This window comes from Doryrhamphus excisus, chromosome 5, assembly GCF_030265055.1.
Source record: "Doryrhamphus excisus isolate RoL2022-K1 chromosome 5, RoL_Dexc_1.0, whole genome shotgun sequence".
NCBI lineage: Eukaryota > Metazoa > Chordata > Actinopteri > Syngnathiformes > Syngnathidae > Doryrhamphus > Doryrhamphus excisus.
In genome coordinates, this window is record NC_080470.1 from 13,487,279 (window position 1) to 13,511,578 (window position 24,300).

Genomic DNA, 24,300 nt, shown 5'->3' on the forward strand with positions numbered 1-24,300 from the left:
GCTTAAAGTGCACATGGGCATATTATAATGTAGTCCTCCTGATCTGACTAGTGAAGGTGTAATGTTGGTGTATGCATGTGTGAGATATGCGTGTGTGTAAGTGGCAGTGTTGTAGGATTATGTGTCAGATGTACAGTACGAGCCACCTGTGTACATGGATGTGTGTCTTTATGTACAATGTTTGTATTTGCGGGTTTGTGATTAAGTGAGTGTGTGTGAACTGTATAGACATGCTGGTGCAGAAAACAGACAAGTGACAAACAGGAATATAAGTGAGTGAAAGAGGGGAAAGATAGTGAGAAAGTGTGCAAGACAGGGAGGAAAGGAATGAGGTGCAAGGGAGAAAAACGGAGAGTAATTTGAAGGCAGAGTACAGGCATTAACGAGGATGAGCGCGTTATAATATACGAACCTTTATCATGTTGCTATGAAAAAGTAGGATGTTACCTTACCTTACCAAGCATATTCAGTTACCATGTTAGAATGATTAATACAGCCACGGTGTAATTTCACGATCGCGGTATAGCTGTCCATTAACAAAGAGTTTGTCCACTGTAATGACAGCTCGGCACCCCTCGTTGATGAACTTTTTTCGGATAGGGAACAGGCGACGGCGTCTGTCGAGGATCTCCCTTGGGAACTGGTCGTTCACGCTGAAGTCCGTCCCCTTCAGCTCTCGGCCTCGGCCTTTCACCTGCTCCTTCTGCTTGAAGTGTTCAAATTTTGCCACGATGGGTCTCGGCCTTCTATTTTCTGGCTTCTTGGCTCCCAGGCGGTGGACGCGATGGAAGGTGATGTCCCCGATGACGTCAGCTGGGAGCTTGAGCCGTTGCGCCATGAAGGCCCTTACGGATTCTTCCGGGTCTTCCTCAGATTTCTCCGGAATTCCTGCAAAGACGAGGTTGTCCCTCATGCTTCGAGCCTGAAGGTCCAAGATCGTTTCCTTTATGGACTTGTTTTCCTGGCGGAGTTGTGAAACTCCGTCGGTGAGGGACTTCACTGATTTACGGAGGGTTGTGTTCTCCGTCACCAAGGAGATTATTTGTTTTTGGCTGAAGTCCAGCGACTCACGGATGGCCTGAAATTCTTTATGGAGTACCTCGACAAGAGCCAGGCGGCCGTCCAAGCAAATCAGCCTCTTGTCGATGGAATCGAGGATGTCCTTGATGTCTGTGCCTGGTGGCGACGTCCCCCCAGGGGAGTCCTCAGGACGGCTACGCTTGGAGTTCGGCGTCTTGGGTGACTTGCCCATGACGATACTATCGAAGCACCCGTCGATGTACTCCTCCAGATCTTCCAGGTTTGTTTTTTGTGAGCTGTAACTTTTCCAGCAGTCAAATATGTTGGTTTATATCTAAAAATACTTTGCGGATGTTTAAATAGTTAAGATTGTTTGGGAGTGCTGTATTCCGCTTGTCTGACTTGGCGCATCACGTACCCTCTCGCGAGATTACAGCATGACGCCCTCTCCTCTCCTCTACTGGGAGACTTCAACGCCCATGTGGGCAATGACAGTGTGACCTGGAGGGGCGTGATTGGGAGGAACGGCCTCCCTGATCTGAACCCGGGCAGTGTGATGTCATTGGACTTCTGTGCGAACCACAGTTTGTCCATAACTAACACCATGTTCGAACATAGGGATGTCCATAAGTGCACTTGGCACCAGGACACCCTAGGCTGCAGGTCTATGATCGACTTTGCAGTCGTGTCATCAGACCTGCGTCCGCATGTTCTGGACAGGCGGGTGAAGAGAGGGGCTGAGCTGTCAACTGATCACCACCTGGTGATGAGTTGGATTAGATGGCGGGGGAGGATGCTGGACTGACCTGGTAGACCCAAACGAGTAGTGAGGGTGTGCTGGGAACGTCTGGCAGAGTCTCCCGTTCGTCGAGTCTTCAACTCTCACCTCTGGCAGAGCTTCGCCTGCATCCCGGGGGAGGACCGGGATATTGAGTCCGAATGGGCCATATTCCGTGCCTCCATTGCTGAGGCGGCTGGCCGGAGCTGCGGCCGCAAGGCGGTCGGTGCCAGTCGTGGCGGCAGGCCCCAACCCGATGGTGGACACCAGAGGTCAGGGCCGCCATCAAGCTGAAGAAGGAGTCCTATCGAGCATTGATGGCTTGTGGGACTCCGGAAGCAGCTGACAAGTACTGTCAGGCCAAACGGTTCGCGGCTTCGGCGGTTGTCGAGGCAAAAACTCGGGTGTGGGAGGAATTCGGTGAGGCCATGGAGCACGACTTTCGGTCGGCCTCAAAGGGGTTCTGGCAAACCGTCCGGACCCTCCGAAAAGGGAAGCATTGCCCAGTCCACACTGTTTACAGTGGAGACGGGGCCTGCTGACCTCGACTGGGGATTTGTTTTGGTGAAGTAGGTGCAGACACATCTATTAAAAAATGAAAATACAAAATATACAGTATACAGTATAAATATATGTCTGTTTTTTGTTTGTTGTTCCGGAACTGCAGTCTGATTGTTTTTCCTAAGAGTCCAAACTGAGCGTTAATTTAACGCATATAGAGTGTCAAAGTGGCAGGATGAGGCAGAGGTGGGGTGTGAACAGTGTCAGGGGGGGTTCCGGGCCTTGTTGATGAGGCTGACAGCAGACGGGAAGAAACTGTTCTTGTGGCGTGAGGTTTTGGTCCTGATGGACCGCAGCCTCCTCTCAAAGAGACTGTGTCCGGGGTAAAAAAAAACAAAAACTAGCAAGACAGCCTCAAGATCCAAAAGTGTTAAGGCAGTCCCATAGTGTCCCCACATCATGCCATGTGTCTATTTGCCTTGAGACATGAGTAAATTAGCTTAAATGCTAACATGCTAATGGTCATCATGTTAGCACCAAGCAAGAGAGTCTTTTTTCAGTCGGGTCTAAAAGTGGGGGCAATGTGAAGCTGTGTCTGTGCCACCTACTATGTTGCTGTGTCCCTGGTCCAGTGTGTTCTCATCTTGGGTTGGAATGTCCCCATGCTGGTAACGGGTGGGGAATACAGTCCGTTGATGAGGATAAGCGGGATGGATTTCAGTGGTTAAAGTCTCCAGCTACCATAAAAACGGTCATGGGCCACGAGCCTGTTCTGAATTCCCCTTTGGCCAATCGACACCACATCATCGCAGCAGCAGTCCTCGTTAGTATAGTGGACAGTATCTCCGCCTGTCACGCGGAAGACCGGGGTTCGATTCCCCGACGGGGAGTTCCTCTTTTGTATGTCACAATGTCAACAAACAAACCCTTCTCATTAGAACAAAACCTCTCTTAATCTTCTTCTCAAGGTGTTCAGGTGTCTTGTACAATCTGACAGTCTTTTGATGCCAAATCATTCCAGTCGTGGATAATGGAGCTGACCAGGAAAATGCCAGCTGTGGGATTTCAACCAGTGCCTCCTGAGCGTAAGGAACCTTAATCTGGCGCTTTCGATCACTCATCCACCCAACCTAAAACGGTGCCCTGATCAGGAAAAAAAACTGTGACCTTGTGAGGTTCACTGACAACAGAGGACACTCAAAAGGAGCCGCACAAAGCTGGGTACTTGTACAGATGTCAGCAGCAGAGTGGCGCAGCGGGAGCGTGCTGGGCCCATAACCCAGAGGTCGATGGATCGAAACCATCCTCTGCTATGGCTGTACTCTTTACCTCCTTACTCTTTACCTTTGTCCTTTGAAGAGCTTGCAGATGTATTGTCTTTGTTACTTAGCTGACCTGGTCCAGTAAAGAGTTCACGCTTCCTTTACAGCTGTTCTCGATGCATTTATTGCTCTTGAGTGCATTCACATGCCATTGCGGGACATTGAAGCATCGTGAAACACCGTAACTGTCCTCACTAGTCCATTGTCACTCTTATGCCTTTTCCCGGCTGGGTATGCCCGGAACACCTCACCAGGGAGGCGTCCGGGAGGCATCCGGACTAGATGCCCGAGCCACCTCAACTGACTCCTCTCGATGTGAAGGAGAAGCGGCTCTACTCTGAGCCCTCCCGGATGACTGAGCTCCTCACCCTATCTCTTAGGGTGAGTCCAGCTACCCTACGGAGGAAACTCATTTCAGCCGCCTGTATCCGAGATGTCATTCTTTCGGTCATGACCCAAAGCTCATGACCATAGGTGAGGGTGGGAACATAGATCGACCGGTAAATTGAGAGCTTTTTTAACCACGACGGTCCGTTACAGCGACCGCATTACTGCCGAGGCTGCGCCGATCCGTCTGTCGACCTCACGCTCCCACTTTCCCTCACTCGTGAACATACCTAAGATACCTAAACTCCTCCACCTGGGGTAGGACCTCATTCCCAACCCGGAGGGAGCACTCCACCCTTTTACGACTGAGAACCACGGCCTCTGATTTGGAGGTACTGAGTCTCATCCCAGACGCTTCGCACTCAGATGCAAACCGTCCCAGTAAGCGCTGAAGGTCACAGCCCGTAGAGGCCATAAGAACCACATCATCTGCAAATAGCAGAGATGAGATTCTAAGGCCCCTGAAACAGATTCCCTCAACACCTTGGCTGCGCCTAGAAATTCTGTCCATGAAAATTGTGAACAGAATCGGTGACAAAGGGCAGCCTTAGCGGAGGCCAACGTTTACCGGAAACAGGCTGGACTTACTACTGACAATGCGAACCAGACTCCTGCCCCGTTTGTACAAGGACCAGATAGCACGTAGTAGCGTGCCACCAATCCCCCCAAAGTACGCCACGAGGGACACGGTCGAATGCCTTTTCCAGATCTACAAAGTACATGTAGACTGGTTGGGCAAACTCCCATGCACCCTCCAGCACCCTCATGAGGGTGTAGAGCTGGTCCAGTGTTCCATGACCAGGACGAAAACCGCATTGGACCTCTTGTAACGGAGGTTCGACCAACGGTCATACCCTTCTCTCCAGCACCCTGGAATAGACTTTCCCAGGGAGGCTGAGGAGTGTGATCCCCCTATTGTTGGAGCACATCCTCCGGTCACCCTTCTTGAGAAGGGGGACCACCACCCCGGTCTGCCAATCCAAAGATACTGTCCCCGACTTCCACGCAATGTTGAAGAGACGTGCCAGCCAAGACAGTCCCTCAACATCCAGAGCCTTGAGGAATTCCGGGCGGTACTTGTCCACCCCGAAGTTTTGCCACTGAGGAGGTGACGGAGGAGGAGGAACCGTACCTCGCCCAGATGTGGGATACCGGGGGCTCACCCTGGAGCCAGGCCCGGGGAGGGGCTCGCAGGTGAGCGCCTGGTGGTCGGGCCTTCACCTCCAGCCACATGGGCTCTCCCCCTCGTAGACCCACCACCTACGGGGGCAAGCATAAGGGTCCGGTGCATTGTGTGTTGGGTGGCGGTCAAGGGCGGGTGCATGGGTGACCTGGTCTTCGGTGGCCAAAAACTGGTTCTTGGGACATGAAATGTCACTTCTCTGGTGGGGAAGGAACCTGAACTTGTGCAAGAGGTTGAGATATTCCGGCTAGACATAGTCGGACTCACCTCGACCCACAGTTTGGGTTCCGGAACCAAACTCCTCGAGAGGGACTGGACCTTGTTCTACTCTGGAGTTGCTGCAGGGGAGAGGCAGCGAGCTGGTGTAGGCTTATTAATAGACCCCCGGCTTGGTGCCTCTGTGTTGGAATCAGCCCCGGTGAACGAGAGGGTAATTTCTCTACGCCTTCGGGCTGGGGAAAAGGTCCTAACTGTCATTTGTGCGTACGCGCCAAACGGCAGTTCGGAGTACCCGGTCTTTTTGGAGTCCTGGTGACTCCGTCGTTCTACTGGGAGACTTCAACTGGAGGGGCGTGATTGGGAGGAACGGCCTCCCTGGCAGTGTGATGTTATTGGACTTCTGTGCGAACCACAGTTTGTCCATAACTAACACCATGTTTGAACATAGGGATGTCCATAAGTGCACTTGGCACCAGGACACCCTAGGCTGCAGGTCTATGATCGACTTTGCAGTCGTGTCATCAGACCTGCGTCCGCATGTTCTGGACAGGCGGGTGAAGAGAGGGGCTGAGCTGTCAACTGATCACCACCTGGTGATGAGTTGGATTAGATGGTGGGGGAGGATGCTGGACAGACCTGGTAGACCCAAACGAGTAGTGAGGGTGTGCTGGGAACGTCTGGCAGAGTCTCCCGTTCGTCGAGTCTTCAACTCTCACCTCTGGCAGAGCTTCGCCTGCATCCCGGGGGAGGACCGGGATATTGAGTCCGAATGGGCCATATTCCGTGCCTCCATTGCTGAGGCGGCTGACCGGAGCTGCGGCCGCAAGGCCGTCGGTGCCAGTCGTGGCGGCAGGCCCCGAACCCGATGGTGGACACCAGAGGTCAGGGCCGCCATCAAGCTGAAGAAGGAGTCCTATCGAGCATTGATGGCTTGTGGGACTCCGGAAGCAGCTGACAGGTACTGTCAGGCCAAACGGTTCGCGGCTTCGGCGGTTGTCGAGGCAAAAACACGGGTGTGGGAGGAATTCGGTGAGGCCATGGAGCACGACTTACAAATATACAGAAATACAAAATATACAGAATACAGTATAAATATATGTACACAGTCTGTTTTTTGTTTGTTGTTCCGGAACTGCAGTCTGATTGTTTTTCCTAAGAGTCCAAACTGAGCGTTAATTTAACGCATATAGAGTGTCAAAGTGGCAAGATGAGGCAGAGGTGGGGTGTGATCAGTGTCAGGGGGGGTTCCGGGCCTTGTTGATGAGGCTGAAAGCAGACGGGAAGAAACTGTTCTTGTGGTGTGAGGTTTTGGTCCTGATGGACTGCAGCCTCCTCTCAAAGAGACTGTGTCCGGGTTGAGAAGGATCGGCCACAATACTTTTCTGCACGCCTTAGGGTCCTGGAGGCATAGAGATCCTGGAGGGACGGGAGATTGCAGGAGGTGAGGATGGACTCAATGATGGAGCTGTAGAAGTACACCAACATTGTCTTTGGCAGGATGAATTTCTTCAGCTGCCATAGGAACGTAGGAAGTACATCCTCTGCTGTGCCTTCTTGATGAGGGAGCTGATGTTCGGCTCCCACTGGAGTCTGTTTGACTGAAATCTTTAAATGGCATCTTAGGGTCTGTCAGACCTTCTGCAGCAATAAGATTATCTGACAGGGCCTTGTTGATGAACGTCGTGGTTGATGTCCCATCCACTTGATATTTTGATTTTGGTTGGCCACAGCACAGACATGGTTTTTGTTTGAGTTTTTTGACACAGGAGGTGGTTGCTGCTGCTCCAACGGGGTATGAGCAGGTGGTGGTGGTGAAATAACCATCGCTGCAGGCAGTGTCCCTACTTACGTTTTTACCTGGCTTTGCATTGGCTGAGCGAGAAGTCCTTTCAGGCAAGAAAACAGCAAAAAGCAACACACACCAGCCGTGACTCAGACAAAACACAGAATACAAACAACAACACGATTACGGCTATAAGCTATCCTTTTTTAGGTGAGAACCATGAACTCCTACTCAGAGGTGCGGATGGCTCATTCTCGCTGCTTCAAATTTGCCTGCGAGCAAACCTTGAACTTTAGACTCAGATCAATCGAAATGGTTGCCGACGCCCCTTTCTCTGTCTTGTTGCCGTTTCTCATTGAGGTTTCCTGACTGAGAGCAGATCGGCCTCACGGCTGGTTGGTTTTCTCCCGTGGACGGGCAGACCTTTCCAGCAAGCATTGGTAGTGCTGGGCTGGTCGTTTCTTGCTCGGTCTGGCTGCACTGGCAAGCCAAGGAGCTCGGCGCGGTGCTGCGCCTGCCTCTTTTTTAAACACGGGATAAGGGGAGAGCGCGAACGCAGTCCCCCACTACCACAAATTATGCAGTCGAGATTCCCGCATTTGGGGAATTCGCAGAGGTCAGCTCAACCCATGTGCAATGGCTGAGCCTCGCCCTGGGTGAACCACCTTCTTGATCATGGTATCTCCCCTGGCAGGTAAGTATGAGTTGCACCGGTCCCGCCCGGACTAGTCTCTCGCACATGCCACATGCTGAGTGGTGGTCTCATCAGGTCGCCCACAACAAGCCCAGCCACTTGACCTGTGTCCAAATTCAGAGACAGGACTCTGGTTATCTCAAGGAGTCAGTCTGTGTGGCACTCTTGTGACTTCATTCTGAGCAAAGGCAGCGGCAGCAAGTGGCTTAGGGCAGTTGCTGCAGACGTTCAATGCGGAGACTGAAGTACTGACTCTACGTCCCTAGTCACACCATGTAACATGAGAGGCCAATATGTTTAACCCTGACACGTGTAGATGTGCAAGGTCGTTGTGAGTCAGTGGGTTGTCAGGTTCAAACTCCTGTGACACTTGTAAAAACACTTAAATGCAGGAATACAGAAGAGACAGACAACAATATTCAAAGTTACTCGCAGCGGGGAGAGTGAAACCACATACCCAGTGACATGCCGCTCCACTGAGTATGCAGTTCAAACTCCTCTTTATTTATTCTCTTTCGGGGGTCCCTACTACATGGTCATGCAACTCTAGGGGTGGCAGTTGCACGAGCTGTATTTGTTTCTCTATGTGTATGTGTGTGTATGTGAGAGGAATTACTTTTATTGTTTTATGAGTTCTTATCTTGACACGTTCTTGCAGGATTAACGTGAACATCTGCAGGGTTGCAGTTGGCGCATCCAGGCACCTCCAGTACCTGGGGGTTGCTGGGGGTCTCTGATCAGGGTCACAGGAACATTTCTTCTTCAGCACATTCAAACACTCTTTCTATTGTCTAAGCAAATGGATATAAGGGTGATAACTGATGCTATATTCATTCTATCTACATTTTATTCTAACAAGGATGTATCCCTGAGCATCCGACAAATGCTCTGTCTCACCCTAAACCCAGTCCTGACAGCATTCTCAGTCGAGGACCTTGTCTTATTGTGTTGTCCATATTTCTGTTGTCAGTCGCTTCAGGATGACAACGGTTTGTGCTTCAAGATGACCCCAACCATTCGACCGAGGCCGAAGACAAATCCTATCTCCAGTCAAAACCTACCCAACTGTCAATTCCCTGACCGGGAATCGAACCCGGGCCGCAGCGGTGAGAGCGCCGAATCCTAGCCACTAGACCACCAGGGACTGCTTTATGTCTGCACTCAGCAAGGCAGAGACAGTGTCACTTTGACGTACTCCAGCAAAGGAACCAAAATAGTTCTGTGACTGGACCTTCTCTGCCAACATTGCAGCAGCAGGGGAATTACCTCAGATAGTAGAGCGCTTCCCTTAAATGTTAGACCCGAACCTCTTTTGTTTTGCCAATGTGGTCTGTTTTCTTAGCCCCGCAAATGTCCAAATGCACAATGTTTTTGCCTTTGTCGAGAGCATTGTAGTACATATGACATTTATGCTACATATGACATCAGAAATTATGGATATTTCTTCAACAGAACATGACGTCTGATTCAAAACATTTACTTGAAATGTTAGAGAGAACAAAATGGAGTCGCTGAAACACATATGCAAGGCACTGCTGGGATTTGAACCCAGGACCTCCTGTTTACGAGACAGGAACTTTGACCAACTAAGTCACAGCGCCGGCAAAGGAGTGTCTTCAGTGTTAGGCGAATGACTGCATGACGGAAACCACACCAGTGGCCAGGCTTTCAACAGGACTGGTGAAATCCTGCCAGTGTAAGCGGACCAAATCCACGATTATTCTCCTCCTTGGTCTTCGCTGTGTCAAGGATGAGGATGTTGTTTGCATGCAACGACACCACAGCGGCCACCTCCTTCCTATAAGCCCCTTCGTGCAGGCCAGTGACGCACCCGATCAGTCATCCGGGAAATATGGATTGTGTGTCCAAACTGGGGACAGATGCCCGTGTACACACCTTCAGGGATCAAGCACATATCCTTGTTCCCATTTGTCACCTTGATTTTTTTGTGAAAGAAGGAATTGAACGGCCTTGCTTCCACCCAGTTTCCAACTAGGGACCTTTTGCATGTAAGGCAAACGTGCTAACCACTACACTATGAAGGGTGAGCCCTTTAAGGGGACTGGTGAAGCAGTTGCCAAACAATGACACAAGACGATGTGTCCAAAGTGGAGGCATATTGACAATTGTCCAAATTGACAAATGTTTCTCCCTTGTAGGGAAAATTGTTCCACAAATTATGGGCTTTTCTTCAACAAAACATGAAATCACAATCACGGCTTGAAAGGTTTGGCTTGTAACCTCCTCTAATGTTGTCTGGAGGGGTGGCCCTTTGATGAATGAAGTTAAGGTCCTTTCAGCCTGTCAATAAGCATTTTCAAACTATTGGCAAAGTCGCAACGTAAACAGGGATTGTGCTCAAACCCAGGCTTGAACCACGGACCTTTAAATCTTAATTCTCGCACTTGCCCAACTGAGCGATTTCAGCTGCAAAGGTGGTGTTCCGCTTTTTCAGTAGAGGCTAAAAGAGGGGTCAGGGTGAAGCTGTGTTTCTGCCACATATGTTGCTGTGTACCTGGCCCAGTGTGTTCTCAACTTGGGTTGGTATGTCCCCATGCTGGTAATGTGGGGTCTACTCTTCTCCGCCTGAACAGGGACTTGAACCCTGGACAATCAGATTAAAAGTCTGATGCTCTACCAACTGAGCTATCCAGGCCCTTGATGAATGAGGACAACTCACAAGGCAAACTCTTCTGGCATACTGCACTTGACCTTGCAGAGATGAAGAAGCCCCTGTCCCGAAATTGCCACCTCCAAGATCGACAGAGGTCTTAAACTGCCCACATGGACAAGCCTAATATCTTCTGGACAAAAAGAGTTAATGGTCAGACAAGACAAAGGTTGAGCCAATCACCTGAACATTAAACTTTTGATCTGAGTGTCCGGGATTCAAGTCCCTGTTCAGGTGACCAGGTGGCCACGAGCCCTCCAACTAATGCACCTGCAGTTTAAGGCTATGTTCTGGATTATCAGTGTTTCGCCAAGAGTAAAATTGGGTCGAGCGAGAAGTCCTTTCAGGCAAGAAAACAACAAAAAGCAACACACATCAGCCGTGACTCAGACAAAACACAGAATACAAACAACAACACGATTACGGCTATAAGCTATCCTTTTTTAGGTGAGAACCATGAACTCTTACTCAGAGGTGCAGATTGCTCATTCTCGCTGCTTCAAATTTGCCTGCGAGCAAACCTTGAACTTTAGACTCAGATCAATCGAAATGGTTGCCGACGCCCCTTTCTCTGTCTTGTTGCCGTTTCTCATTGAGGTTTCCTGACTGAGAGCAGATCGGCCTCACGGCTGGTTGGTTGTCTCCCGCGGACGGGCAGACATTTTCAGCAAGCATTGGTAGTGCTGGGCTGGTCGTTTCTTGCTTGGTCTGGCTGCACTCGCAAGCCAAGGAGCTCAGTGCGGTGCTGCACCTGCCTCTTGTTTTAAACACAGGATAAGGGGAGAGCGCGAACACAGTCCCCCACTACCACAAATTATGCAGTCGAGATTCCCACGTTTGGGGAATTCGCAGAGGTCAGCTCAACCCATGTGCAATGGCTGAGCCTCGCCCTGGGTGAACCACCTTCTTGATCATGGTATCTCCCCTGCCAGGTAAGTATGAGTTGCACCGGTCTCGCCCGGACTAGTCTCTCGCACATGCCACATGCTAAGTGGTGGTCTCATCAGGTCGCCCACAACTGAGTTAAATTCAAAATCATTTCTAGTGAGGTTAATTTCCAATAATTGTAAAAGTTGTTTCTGGGGTCTTGTCCTGTCAGGGTATTCATCAAATATGTATTTGACAGCTTCTAGGCCCCTCTTGGTATCGATATTCGTGTACATATTGTCCACGTCTAGCGAAAAAAAGAAGGCCTGGGCCGGCAATTTAATTTTTTTGGACTAACTTGACAAAATTGTAGGTATCTTTCACATAAGCCGAATGTTTGTTGGAGAGTGGGTTAAGATAGAAGTCAATAAATATAGCCGTACCATATGTTTCACTACCACAATCCGATACAATTGGTCTACCCGGGGGGAAGTGGTGTGGGGGATTCCAAGTCTCGGGTTTTGATGGATTTTTGATAGATGAGTTCTTTGATGATTTTTCGAACTAGGGGTATCGTTTGTGTATACAAGTTTTTTATAAGTGGGGTCCCCTGATTGTCTTTGTCCCTCCCAGACGTACTGTTCTCTGCTAAGAATTACTATAGATGATCCCTTGTCCACCGGTTTGATAACTATGGAGCTATCCCTATTCAATTCCTTTAGTGCGGCTCTTTCCCTTTTGGTTAGGTTATCCTTTTCCTCAGGTTTCTGTTCGGCTAGTTCCCTATCTTTTCTAATTAGGGTGTGTAGGGCGGGGGAGATTGTGTTAAAGGGGGGTTGTGGGGGGGGGGGGGGGGGCAATCGAGGGGGGGTGGAACTTTGGCTATGCACTTTTTTCTTCTTCTTCTCTACCGAAAAATTCAATAAGTCTAAGCCGTCTATGATATTCTTGCACATCCCAAAGTAGTCTTTTGTGTTTTTCCAATTTATAATTCTTGTTTCCTGATTGGGTAGGTATAAAAGGTAGGCCTTTGGATAACAGGGATAATTGTGCTCCGGATGGATTGAAACTGGGGGATAACACTTTAACATTTTGGCAATTTAGTGAAACTTGGGACCCCCCAGGGACTTTGTCCTTTGGGGGCCTACAAGTTTAAAAATCGTGTCCAATGCCTGAGCATTGCTTCAGCAGTGGACGTGGTCCAGTGTATGCAGTCTGGGTCTGTGTGGAACAGATTGTCCTGCAGAAGTGGGATGGACGGTAGTCTATCCTCAATATACTCATTGAGGGTTCTCAGTAGGCGTTAGTATGGTGAGTGGTTAACTAATGGGATGAAAACTGCTGCCTCCAGGAAGACCCGCTTGGCCTCTTTCCAAAGGGCCTGCAACTGCCTGGAGGTGGTCTCTTTGAATTTCTGAGTTCTACTGTTGATCCCGAAGGACAACACCAGTTTTTCCACCTTCGTGTGAATGACTGCCTTGGCGAGTAGTGCCTCGGCTACTCCTAAAGGTGGCCCCGCGGAAAGCTGTCAACCTGCAGATCTGGGAAGTCATGTGGTGGGAACCGGGACAGGTTAGAATCTCCCAGGATGACAAATTTCTTCCACACGGTAAGTTTCCGGTCGACCATTTTCCTGGTGGTGTTCCAATGTCGCTGGACCAGTTGCTTTTGGCTCCCGCCTATTGAGCCGGACATGGAGCTGTCGAAACTGATGTCCGCCAGCAGCTCTTCCCATTGGCCTTCTTTTTCCACAGGTGATTTCGTTGGCGGCGTGGAGGTCACCAGTGGGGTGTCGTCAAGTAAGTTCTCGGACTCCCAACGACAGAGGGCCTCTGTTGCCGGGGAGGGGGCCGGGTCCATGGGGGAAACCACTTCCCCTTGCGCCATCAGGTCCAGGTGCAGGGACAGCTGGTCCCCGTACTCGTCGGGTTCCTCTTGTTGGCAAGTAATGCAACACGAACCACTCGCATAGTGACTTAAAGATGGTGATGTTCAGCTCAAGGTCCGGCTCCCTTGCCAATCATAGCAACAGTCATACCTCATGGCTCATCGAGTCCTCTGAGTCAGTGCCATCATCCTCACGATCGTCCGGATTGGGAAATAGGTAAGGCTGCTCAACCACCTTATAGGGTCCCTCTCGTCTTGGCTCGTGCCACTTTCGCCTGTACACTTTGATGTACACCTGGTTGCCTGGCACCACCAAGCCGCCTGTCACCTTTGTCGACTCAGGAACCCTGTTTTTCTCCTGCACATAGATAGCTCCGTGTATGGCAGTTAACATATTTTATATAGTCAATTCATTTTGCAACTGCTCAAGTGGGGGCCCTTTATAAGGCCCTCTCAAATGCAGTGCTGGCATGGGTCGACCCGTAAGCATCTCATGCGGTGTTAGATGTGTAATTCTGTTAGTTTGCATGCGATAGCTCATTAATACAATTGTTAGTGCATCCGCACAATTTAACTTTGCGCTAGCACAGATTTTATTGAGCTTGGCTTTGAGTGTCCCATTTACTCGTTCTACCAATTCTTGGGACTGGGGATGATAGACAAACCCTAACCTTTGTTTTATTCGCAGTTGTTGTAGAATATGGTTTGGGTTTGGGTTTGGGTTAGGATTAGGCTAACCCTACTTTTTGCACGAACGCCGGACCATTGCCTGAACTTATTTCTGATGGTTAGGATGAACTTTTTATAATACAATTTACGTATACACGATCTCTCGTACCATTGGCATTGTCTGCCGAACAATTGGATTTTGTAGTTTTCTATAATATCTTTGATCGTTCAGCTGTCGATAAACCTCTTGGGTGTACTGTTCTCGTCCCAAAATCACCACCGCGCTCTCTTTATCTGCCGGTTTGATTACGATTTGTCTGTTTGTTCTTAATTCTTTTAAAGCTTTGGCCTCGGCCCTGGAAATGTTCATCTTTTCGCGTCTTGCCCGCATGATTTGGCTGAACGCTTCCAAATCCTGAACCACGGACCTTTAAATCTTAATTCTCGCACTCGCCCAACTGAGCGATTTCAGCTGCAAAGGTGGTGTTCTGCTTTTTCAGTAGAGGCTAAAAGGGGGGCCAGGGTAAAGCTGTGTTTCTGCCACATGTGTTGCTGTGTACCTGGTGTGTTCTCATCTTGGGTTGGTATGTCCCCATGCTGGTAATGTGGGGTCTACTCTTCTCTGCCTGAACAGGGACTTGAACCCTCGACAATCAGATTAAAAGGCTGATGCTCTACCAACTGAGCTATCCAGGCCCTTGATGAATGAGGACAACTCACAAGGCAAAATCTTCTGGCATACTGTACTTGACCTTGCAGAGATGAAGAAGCCCCTGTCCCGAAATTGCCACCTCCAAGATCGACGGAGGTCTTAAACTGCCCACATGGACAAGCCTAATATCTTCTGGACAAAAAGAGTTAATGGTCAGACAAGACAAAGGTTGAGCCAATCACCTGAACATTAAACTTTTGATCTGAGTGTCCGGGATTCAAGTCCCTGTTCAGGTGACCAGGTGGCCACGAGCCCTCCAACTAATGTTCTGGATTATCAGTGTTTCGCCAAGAGTAAAATTGGAAGTCCTTTCAGGCAAGAAAACAACAAAAAGCAACACACACCAGCCGTGACTCAGACAAAACACGGAGCTCCGTCTGATGACGTCGGGAGTGTCGTCCTCATGCAACTGGGAGCCAGTCGCCTTTCGTCAGCGGAGAGGAGTCACCGTCCACGCCTGTGGCTGTGCCTGTACTGGGGGAGTCCTACACACAATTTCCCGCTATCCAGTTCGCCCAGCACGCCAACGCTCTTCCTCCACCAGGGATATTCCCCAGCTGCTGGCACTGCCCGCTCCAACCACACCGGCTGCGTCATCCGCTTTGGTGGGCCGACTTCAGGTGGAAGGTACGATATCCTGGGCGGGGGAAGCTTCTCCTACCACAGCATTAATTGACTCTGGGGCGGACGAGAACTTCATTGATAGCGGACTGGTCAGTTCTCTCAACATTCCTACTGTTGAGCTTGTCCCCCACAAGAATGTCCGCTCGCTAGATGAACATCACCTGGCATGCATTACGCATCAGACGTGCACCATATCCTTGGTGCTGTCGGGTAACCACCACAAGTTCACAATTTTTTTTCTTATGCCCTCTCGCTCAGCTCTGTTAGTACTCGGCCTCCCCTGGCATCCCGTGCGTGTGTTGTGATTGTGATGTTTTGTCATTCAGCGCCACTTTGCACAGGCACATCCACTCGACAATTTAATTTGTTCTTCGACAATGTTTCCCAATGTGGCATTGGTGGTTCAGTGGTAGAATTCTCACTTGCCAAGCGGGAGGCCCGGGTCCGATTCCCGGCCAATGCAGTATATCTCAGCTTATACCTTTCTTTAGAGCTCATGTTGAAAAAGTACAAAGGCTCTTTTCCTGCGAAAGGGCAGTATTCAGAATGACACCTGAAACGTAACAGACCGGACCACCCGAGAGTTAAGGTGGACAGCACTTAGTGAAACCTGACTGCAGTCATGCTGTTGTAGTCTCTGTCGCGCAATTGGTCAGCACGTTTGGCTGTTAACTGAGAGGTTGGTGGTTCGAGCCCACCCAGGGACTCTCAATTCACACATTTGTTGGACTCCCTCCCTTGTATGAACATTTTTCCCCATTGGCGAACTGTTTTTGTGTTGGTGCCAGATGCGCTGCTGGCACTGTGGCTAGGCTGGTCAAAGTGCCTGTCTAGTCAACAGGAGATCGTGGGTTCAAATCCCAGCAGTGCCTGGGTGCTTGGTCAGTGAAACTTTGGCAGCTGATTTGTGAACCATGTACTTCTTTTTGTCACTTGCCCTTCAAGAACGAATTGACGTTGCATCCACAGCTGGCGTGATTGTTGTGGATCCCATTACGCCAGAAGGTGCTTGAATTCAAAGAGTATGACATTAATTCATTCATTCATTCATTTTCTACCGCTTTTTTCCTCACGAGGGTCGCGGGGGGTGCTGGAGCCTATCCCAGCTGTCTTCGGGCGAGAGGCGGGGTACACCCTGGACTGGTCGCCAGCCAATCACAGGGCACATATAGACAAACAACCATTCACACGCGCATTCATACCTAATTGGACAATTTGGAGTGGCCAATTAACCTAGCATGTTTTTGGAATGTGGGAGGAAACCGGAGTACCCGGAGAAAACCCACGCATGCACGGGGAGAACATGCAAACTCCACACAGAGATGGCCGAGGGCGGGGACCGAACCCTGGTCTCCTAGCTGTGAGGTCTGCGCACTAACCACCAGACCGCCGTGCCGCCCTGATTAATTCAATTAATTAATTAATTAAAATTAATTAAACCACTACCTGTGAGAGGTAAGGTACACCATTGCACTAAACATTGATAGAATAGTTAGTAATGGAGTTAGCAGTGAATAACTAACAATGCTTGTGGGGATTTATCTGGTTTTGGACATCTTTCAGATAAATAAACATGCAAACTGACCCGGGAACATCATGGCTGTTCCTGGCAAATGAACATAACAGGAGGGTTAAGATGACTACACTTCCAAAGTTCTCAGCTATGACTGAACCTCTCGCTCCTTTGTTCCCTGAGAAACTAGGTTGGGTGTGGAATTGATCAAACATCAAGAAGACCACATGAATTTAAAAAAATTAAAAAGTGATATCTTGGCAGAAAAGGGCCTGGTTAGCTCAGTCGGGAGAGCATGAGACTCTTAATCTCAGGGTCGTGGGTTCGAGCCCCACATTGGGCGGTTCAGCTCTTTTGGTGATACATCTTAAAGATTTCTTTCCTGTGGAAAATTCTGCAACATGCGGAAAACATTTCATTCGAAGTACACAAAAACAAATCCCATTCTTGTAGGACCACAAATGGTAGAGCGCTCACTTCGCATGTGAGATGAAGTGGAATCGAAGCCTGCATTCTCCAAATGGTATATTATGCCTTTTTCTTGCCAAAAAAGCATTCTCAATCTCCCACATCGTACCGGATACTTGGATTAATTGCATTCTAATGATGTTTCCTAAAAACACAGGTGGTGTCAAAACTGGTGCACTAGTACAGTCCGATGAGGATGGGATTCGAACCCATGCGTGCAGAACACAATGGATTAGCAGTCCATCACCTTAACCTCTCGGTCACCTCATCTCCTTTGTGGACATGGTCTTGTTGACTGAAAATGACACATCTTAATTAGTGTTTTGGTGTTGCAGAAATTGTGGCAGCCTTCCTGTGCAGTGGGGGATTTAACTCAAAGGCTAGAGTTCTTGCTCTACATGAGAGAAATAGCGGGTTTGATACCCGTATTGTCGAAATGATATGTTATGGCTTTTTTTTGCCAACAAAAGCGTTCTTGATCTCCGACATCATACCTTATACTTTGATTCATTGCATGCTAATAATGTTTACTAAAAATACAGGTGTGGTCAAAACTAGTGTATTTTTACATCACCACACTTCAAGTGGACAGACAATCTTGTCTTTTCAGACAATACAATTACAAAAGCAACACACACCTGCCATGACCCTGAATCGGCCGGGGTTGCTGCGGCCACAACACAGAGTAGGAACCACTATACAATTATGGCTGTGAGCTATGCTTTTCTGGGCAAGAACCATAAACTCAGACTTGGAGGTGCAGATTGCTCATTCCAGCTGGTTCTTTTTCGTCTGCGAGAAAAGCTTGAATTTCATTGTTGTCCTGGCGGGAGAAACCTTTTTGCTTGTGTCGGCATGGCTACCATGACAAAAGCCCATTTTCCTTTCCAGTAAATGTGCATCAGCTGAACACTTTGCAGACCTAATGCTGTGAACATTTGCGCGAACTAAAGGTCGGGTCCTACATCCTGTTTGTGTCTGATTGTAACATGATATGCATCAGGATTCTGTATGTCACCTCCCAACTGCACTTGTCTGGTCTTAATATGTCATTGGCTGTGTTGTCGTGATCGATGTTGATGAAATCAAGAGAACAAAGTCACCCCTTTACAAACTATTTGCCAACTCACGATGTAAACAGCAATTGTGCTGAAAACTGGGATTGAACCAGGGACCTTTAGAGATTCAGTCCAACGCTCTCCCAACTGAGCAATTTCAGCTGCAAAGGGGTTTCTCTGCTTTTTCAGTCTGGGCTAAAAGTGGGGGTAGGGTGAAGCTGTGTCTGTGCCACGTACTATGTTGCTGTGTACCTGGTCCAGTGTGTTCTCATCTTGGGTTGGAATGTCCCCATGCTGGTAAAGAGTGGGGAATACAGTCCGTTGATGAGGATAAGCGGTACAGTGGAGTTCACTGGTTGAAGTCGCCAGGTAACATAAAAATGGCAATGGGCCACGAGGGTGTTTCCCTTTTGGCCAAATTGGCTAAATGGCCGTACAAAAAGCACCATACTTGGAGCCTGTGGTCAATGTCAACAGTTGGGCTAATTCAGTTCCGTTGAGACGGTGATTATGTACCAAGTCAGTTATGTCAGTCAGGATTTGGTCAAGGTTGTTGTGTGGTTTTGACATGGATAAGGCTATGTATCTAAATTTAGGAGGAGTCCATGGTCTGTAAACATACTGAGGTACTCCCACTGCTGTTGCGGAACTTGCGGGACCTTGCAAATTTCCCCACTAGAATAACAATAAAGGCATATCTTATCTTCTACCATAGGGTAGGCTTTTGGCATTCTTAATGCTTTCCCAAGTTCCAACATTTCCTTGGGAGCGAGTTTGATAACCGAGCCCACCCAGGGACTTTCAATTCACACAAGTGTTTGACTTTGGACTCCCTCCCTTGTATGAACATTTTTCCCCATTGGCGAACTGTTTTTGTGTTGGTACCAGATGAACTGCTGGCACTGTGGCTAAGCTGGTCAAAGTGCCTGTCTAGTAAACAGGAGATCCTGGGTTCAAATCCCAGCACTGCCTGGGTGCTTGGTCAGTGAAACTTTGGCAGCTGATTTCTGAACCATGTACTTCTTTTTGTCACTTGCCCTTCAAGAACGCATTGACGTTGCATCCACAGCTGACATGATTGTTGTGGATCCCATTACGCCAGAAGGTGCTTGAATCCAAAGAGTATGACATTGTGATGTTTTGTCATTCAGCGCCACTTTGCAGAGGCTCATCCACTTGACAGTTGAATTTTGTTCTCTTACAGTGTGTCCCCACGTGGCATTGGTGGTTCAGTGGTAGAATTCTCACTTGCCAAGCGCGGGCCGCGCGCATATTGTTGACATTTGCTGCCAGCCAATCAGGATGCGACACAGACGTCAGACAAGCAAAGAGACTCGCCTGCCACGCGGGCATGATTACCATTACCATTACCATCTATCAGGGATGGCAACTGAATTAAGAATCAATGCCAGAAACCTGCAACAGGATTTCAGATCATGTTTTGATGCAGACTGGTCATGATGCCTCTGAAGTTCACCAAAGCAGACCTGACTTAAGGTGACTACACTTCCAAAGTTCCCAGTGATGACTGAACCTCTCGCTTCTTGTGTTCCCCGAGAAACTCGGTCAGCTGTGGAATTGATCAAAAAGGTCAGGTTAAGCAGAAAAAGGCCTGCTTAGCTCGCGGGGGCCGCGTGGGTGTTGTTGTTGTTGACAAGCAGAGAGACTTTGGAGAAATGAAGTCAGGTGTCTGAATCCCGTCTAAGCATCAGTCAAGTCACCATTTTCTTCTCCACAATATATATTGTTTCCAATTAATCCCTATATGATTACAAACTATTCCTATCAGGCTTATATTGATACCAGATTATTATATTGATGCTTGAAATAAAACACAAAATCAATGCAATGTAACAAAGAATATTTATTTATCAGGTTGCCATGCCACACTCAAAAACACTCTCAGAAATAAAAAATGAATACTAATCACAAGCTATGAATAATAATAAAAAAAAGTTCATTTATTTTGCTACCGTTGTTTCTCCTTTTCATAAAAAGGAGAGGCCTGGAACTCCCTCCAGCTCATCTCTCTTTCCATCCCGTTCTCTCTATAGATAGAGAAGACTTTGGCAGGGCAGTAGATGTACTTCCCTGCTTGCCCTGGAAAGCCAGTGTGGATGTGGGGGCTGTTCGGACCCTGCTTTAGCTGCATCCTGCAGAACCGGCACTTTCGGACAGGGGGTGGAGGAGATTCCTCCCTCTTCCTCTTCTTCTGCTGTTTTTCCCTCCACCCTCTTTCTTGTATCATCGAGCTCTCGCTGGTAGAAGTCTGTTTGACTGAACTCTTGAAATGGCATCTTGGGGTTTGTCAGACCTTCTGCACCATATTTTTGGAAAACTTTTGTGGGGCAATAAAAGTATCTGACAGGGCCCCGCTGATAAAAGTCATGTATTGATGTCACATCCCCTTGATATTTTGATTTTGGTTGACAACAGCACAGACATGTTTTTGTTTGAGTTTTTTTGACACAGGAGGTGGTTGCTCCTGCTCCAATAGGGTATGAGCAGGTGGTGGTGGTGGTGATGGTGGAATGACCATAGCTGCAGGCAGTGTCACGACAGGCACAGCAGAGGTAGTGCTTAGCAACTGCCAAAGCTGCTGTGTATGTTGCAGCTTCTCTGGGCTGGTATTTAGTGAAGATGATGTATTGAGAAATTTACTGTTGTGTTTTATGTATTTGGAAATATGCAATTTTGATGTTGGATGCAGCATGCTGTTGGGGTCTTTGCTGGACTTGTGGACAAGAGTGCCATACTCCCGAACCACAAGCTTGATCATGTCCTCGTGCCCGCGGTGTTTATTAAGGAGCTCGTCAATTGCCGACTTCTTTGGAGACGGCCAGCGCTTGTGGTCCAACACAAATACTCTCCCTCCAGTCTCCACTGGTCCAGTGCGGGCAGCAGTCGAAGAACATTGGATGGGCAATCTTCTTGTGGGCTCTAGGCAAAGAAAACCATGAGATACACATTTGTTATTTGGTTCAAACAAGATGCAACACTATTAGAACAAGGGGACACATGATTAGATAAGTTTTTACCTGGCTGTGGCTGAAGCTCAGTAACAGAAGCTTTATTGTCCAACTCAGATGCTGGGATAGGGGCCACACGACTAGACGTAGTCGCAGTAGCAGTTTGAAGAGGGTGAACAGAGTGGGGAACAAAGTTGAAAAGCCTGGTGGGAGGTGTGGAGGAAGGCTGCACTGGTTCTGCTCCCTGACCAGCTCCTTGATCAGACAGGATGCCTGGAGAAGGAGCACTTGTGGCGCGGCCGGGGTCCTTCTTGGTTTTATGTTTGTCCCAGTCTAAAGGGACCGAACAACACTCTGGCTCCCTGTACTCCAGGCCAAACCTGGACAAACTTTTCTTCGCCACAGACCCGTCTGGAAACAGCATTCAGGGAGCACATCAGTGCAGGGTCGAAAACAGGCGGGAGACAAACGCCTGGCAGTTTCAGGTCCAGCAGACGCTGATAGTTCCAGCGACACACTCCTGTCATGGCCTGGGCCTGGAACAGCTCTGGGGAGACCTGCGTGCCGGTCACCCATTTGGCCTGGTGAAAGTGGTAGCCCTCCTGCTGCGACGTGCCTCTGATGGGGATCCAGACGGGGACTGCTGCACGCTCACCTGGCACGTGGTTTAACTGTATCGTTCCTCCACGGCGGTACAGTATGCCCCCTTCCACCTCAGGATCACTGAGGCAACCGCGCAGAATGTGGACACGTTGGATCCTCCATCTCTTTAGCATGGAGGGCTTATATAGAGGGATGCCATTCGGATCTGTGGTCAGGTGAAAGTGTCAGGTTCAATCTCCTGTGACACTTGTAAAAACACTTAAATACAGAAATACAGAAGAGACAGACAACAATATTCAAAGTTACTCGCAGCGAGGAGAGTGAAACCACATACCCAGTGACATGCCGCTCCACTCTGAGTATGCAGTTCACACTCCTCTCTTTTTATTCTCTTTCGAGGGTCCCTACTACATGGTCGTGCAACTCTAAGGGGGGGTGGAGAAGGCAGTTGCACGAGCTGTATTTGTTTGTCTATGTGTGTGTGTGTATGTGAGAGCAATTACTTTTAATGTTTTATGAGTTATTTATCTTGACACATTCTTGCAGGATTAACATGAGCATCTGCAGAGTCGCTGTTGGTGTATCCAGGCACCTCCAGGACCTGGGGGTTCCTGGGGGTCTCTGATCAGGGTCACGGGAACATTCCTTCTTCAGCACATTCAAACACTTTCTATTGTCTAAGCAAATGGATATAAGTGTGATAACTAACAAAATAATACTTGTATCTACATTTTATTCTAACAGAAAGTGCTTCAACACCCCTTCCACTCTCTGAATAAGCGTCCCGGGCGGAGGAATCTTTATCCTGCAGTGCTCACGAATATGCTGCTTGGTGGGATTTGCAGGCTGGATGCCACAGAAGACGTATGCATCCTGGAGCCTCTGCAGGTCTTCCTGGTCCACCACAGAGAAGGCAGCCGACAGGAACTGTGCAAAGGTACTGTATAGCGAGTGATGTTCTGAGGCACACTCACGAAGAAGCCGTTGCATACAGTGGAACAAGTCCAGCTTGATGACTATACTGTTGTTGTAGAAGGTTCTTGATGCACATGTATTCAACAGTTGTCAACCAATCACAGGGCACATAGAGACAACCATTCATACTCACTTTCATTTGACCCCCACCCCACACACACTCCATATTGTCTGTGGCCATGAATGTGACTGTGAATGGTTGTCTATATGTGCCCTGTGTGTTGCTGGTGACCAGGATGTAGTCCACCTCTCGCCTGAATATAGCTGGGGTAGACTCCAGCATGCCCGCGACCCTTGTGAGGATAGGCAGTACGTAAGATGTATGGATATGTTCATTCATTTTCTACTGCTGCTGCTGGAGTCTATCCCAGTTGTACATCCTGGTTGTCAGCCAATCACAGGGCACATATAGACAACCATTCACACTCAGTTTCATGCCTATGGACAATATGGCATCGCCAATGGGGGGGGGGGGGGGGGGGGGGGGGGGCACGGAGAAAACACACGCACACACGGGGTAACCAGAGAGCATGGAAAAGAGCATTTAGAAGCTTAAGTACATGGTGTGTGAACTGACATTGATTTCATCTCTTTTCTTTTAGATGCCACGGAAGAAAGGTTTCCGTATGCGACACACACCCAGGGCTGCCCAAGCTGTTGACTGTGCAGTTGCAACAAAAGGTAGGGAAGAAGTGAAGAGCTTGCAACCAAAAGGCGCTAAATCCAATTTTCACTAAGTTGCATGTTTTTCATGAGTTTAATAGACCTCTGTCATGTGTATCCAAATCACATATTTTGGTCTTGAAATCATTTTAAAAAATATGAAAAAAAGTGATGTTCTAGTGAGAAGGGTTTGCTTTACCCTACTGGTTGTTGCAATCGTAATCCTGCTCAAGGTTCAACGTGAAATTGTGACATACAAAACAGGAACTCCCCGTCGGGAAATCAAACAACAATCCGCGTGACAAAATTGTTAAACTGTTATTACTTTATTACTTTTGTTTATTCTTAGATTGTTTATTTTTTTTACTGTTGAACTAGTTCTGTCCCCTTTGCTGCTGTGCAATGTAAATTTCTACACTGAGGGACGAATAAAGGTATATTTGTCACGCTGCGCTGTGACATGTGCTTATACCTCGTGTTGCTGTTTGGGGGCACGTCTGGGTTTTGGTGTCATTTGTACCCTTACTGCTCTCCTTGTGCATTTACAGACGCGGACTACTTATTGTTTCGTGAGGTAATTTGTGTTGTGCCTGCTGGCACTAAGTCACAGAGCCCCCTCTTTGTGCTCCCTCGCTTTCAGTTTCTTGTGCCTCACTCACTGGACAATTAAAAGACTTTAAGACCTTACCTGAGCCTGCTGTGTCCTGCATCTGGGGATCAAACCGCCGCGCCAC

General features: G+C 48.6%; 9 non-coding genes across 9 annotated transcripts; 3 read left to right on the top strand and 6 right to left on the bottom strand.

The window, feature by feature from the left end:
• The first annotated feature begins 3,117 nt into the window (after positions 1-3,117).
• On the top strand, positions 3,118-3,189 carry trnad-guc (transfer RNA aspartic acid (anticodon GUC)). Its single transcript has one exon. It is a non-coding gene; the product is annotated as a tRNA-Asp (tRNA).
• A 4,542-nt stretch (positions 3,190-7,731) lies between these two features.
• On the bottom strand, positions 7,732-7,895 carry LOC131130312 (U1 spliceosomal RNA). The gene has a single exon (XR_009130011.1). It is a non-coding gene; the product is annotated as a U1 spliceosomal RNA (small nuclear RNA).
• Positions 7,896-8,959: 1,064 nt separating this feature from the next.
• Positions 8,960-9,031, bottom strand: trnae-cuc (transfer RNA glutamic acid (anticodon CUC)). Its single transcript has one exon. It is a non-coding gene; the product is annotated as a tRNA-Glu (tRNA).
• A 383-nt stretch (positions 9,032-9,414) lies between these two features.
• Positions 9,415-9,488, bottom strand: trnat-cgu (transfer RNA threonine (anticodon CGU)). Its single transcript has one exon. It is a non-coding gene; the product is annotated as a tRNA-Thr (tRNA).
• A 982-nt stretch (positions 9,489-10,470) lies between these two features.
• On the bottom strand, positions 10,471-10,543 carry trnak-uuu (transfer RNA lysine (anticodon UUU)). The gene has a single exon. It is a non-coding gene; the product is annotated as a tRNA-Lys (tRNA).
• A 791-nt stretch (positions 10,544-11,334) lies between these two features.
• LOC131130311 (U1 spliceosomal RNA) lies at positions 11,335-11,498 on the bottom strand. The gene has a single exon (XR_009130010.1). It is a non-coding gene; the product is annotated as a U1 spliceosomal RNA (small nuclear RNA).
• Positions 11,499-15,709: 4,211 nt separating this feature from the next.
• On the top strand, positions 15,710-15,780 carry trnag-gcc (transfer RNA glycine (anticodon GCC)). The gene has a single exon. It is a non-coding gene; the product is annotated as a tRNA-Gly (tRNA).
• Positions 15,781-17,100: 1,320 nt separating this feature from the next.
• trnak-cuu (transfer RNA lysine (anticodon CUU)) lies at positions 17,101-17,173 on the top strand. Its single transcript has one exon. It is a non-coding gene; the product is annotated as a tRNA-Lys (tRNA).
• A 313-nt stretch (positions 17,174-17,486) lies between these two features.
• On the bottom strand, positions 17,487-17,568 carry trnas-gcu (transfer RNA serine (anticodon GCU)). The gene has a single exon. It is a non-coding gene; the product is annotated as a tRNA-Ser (tRNA).
• Between the last annotated feature and the right edge of the window lie 6,732 nt (positions 17,569-24,300).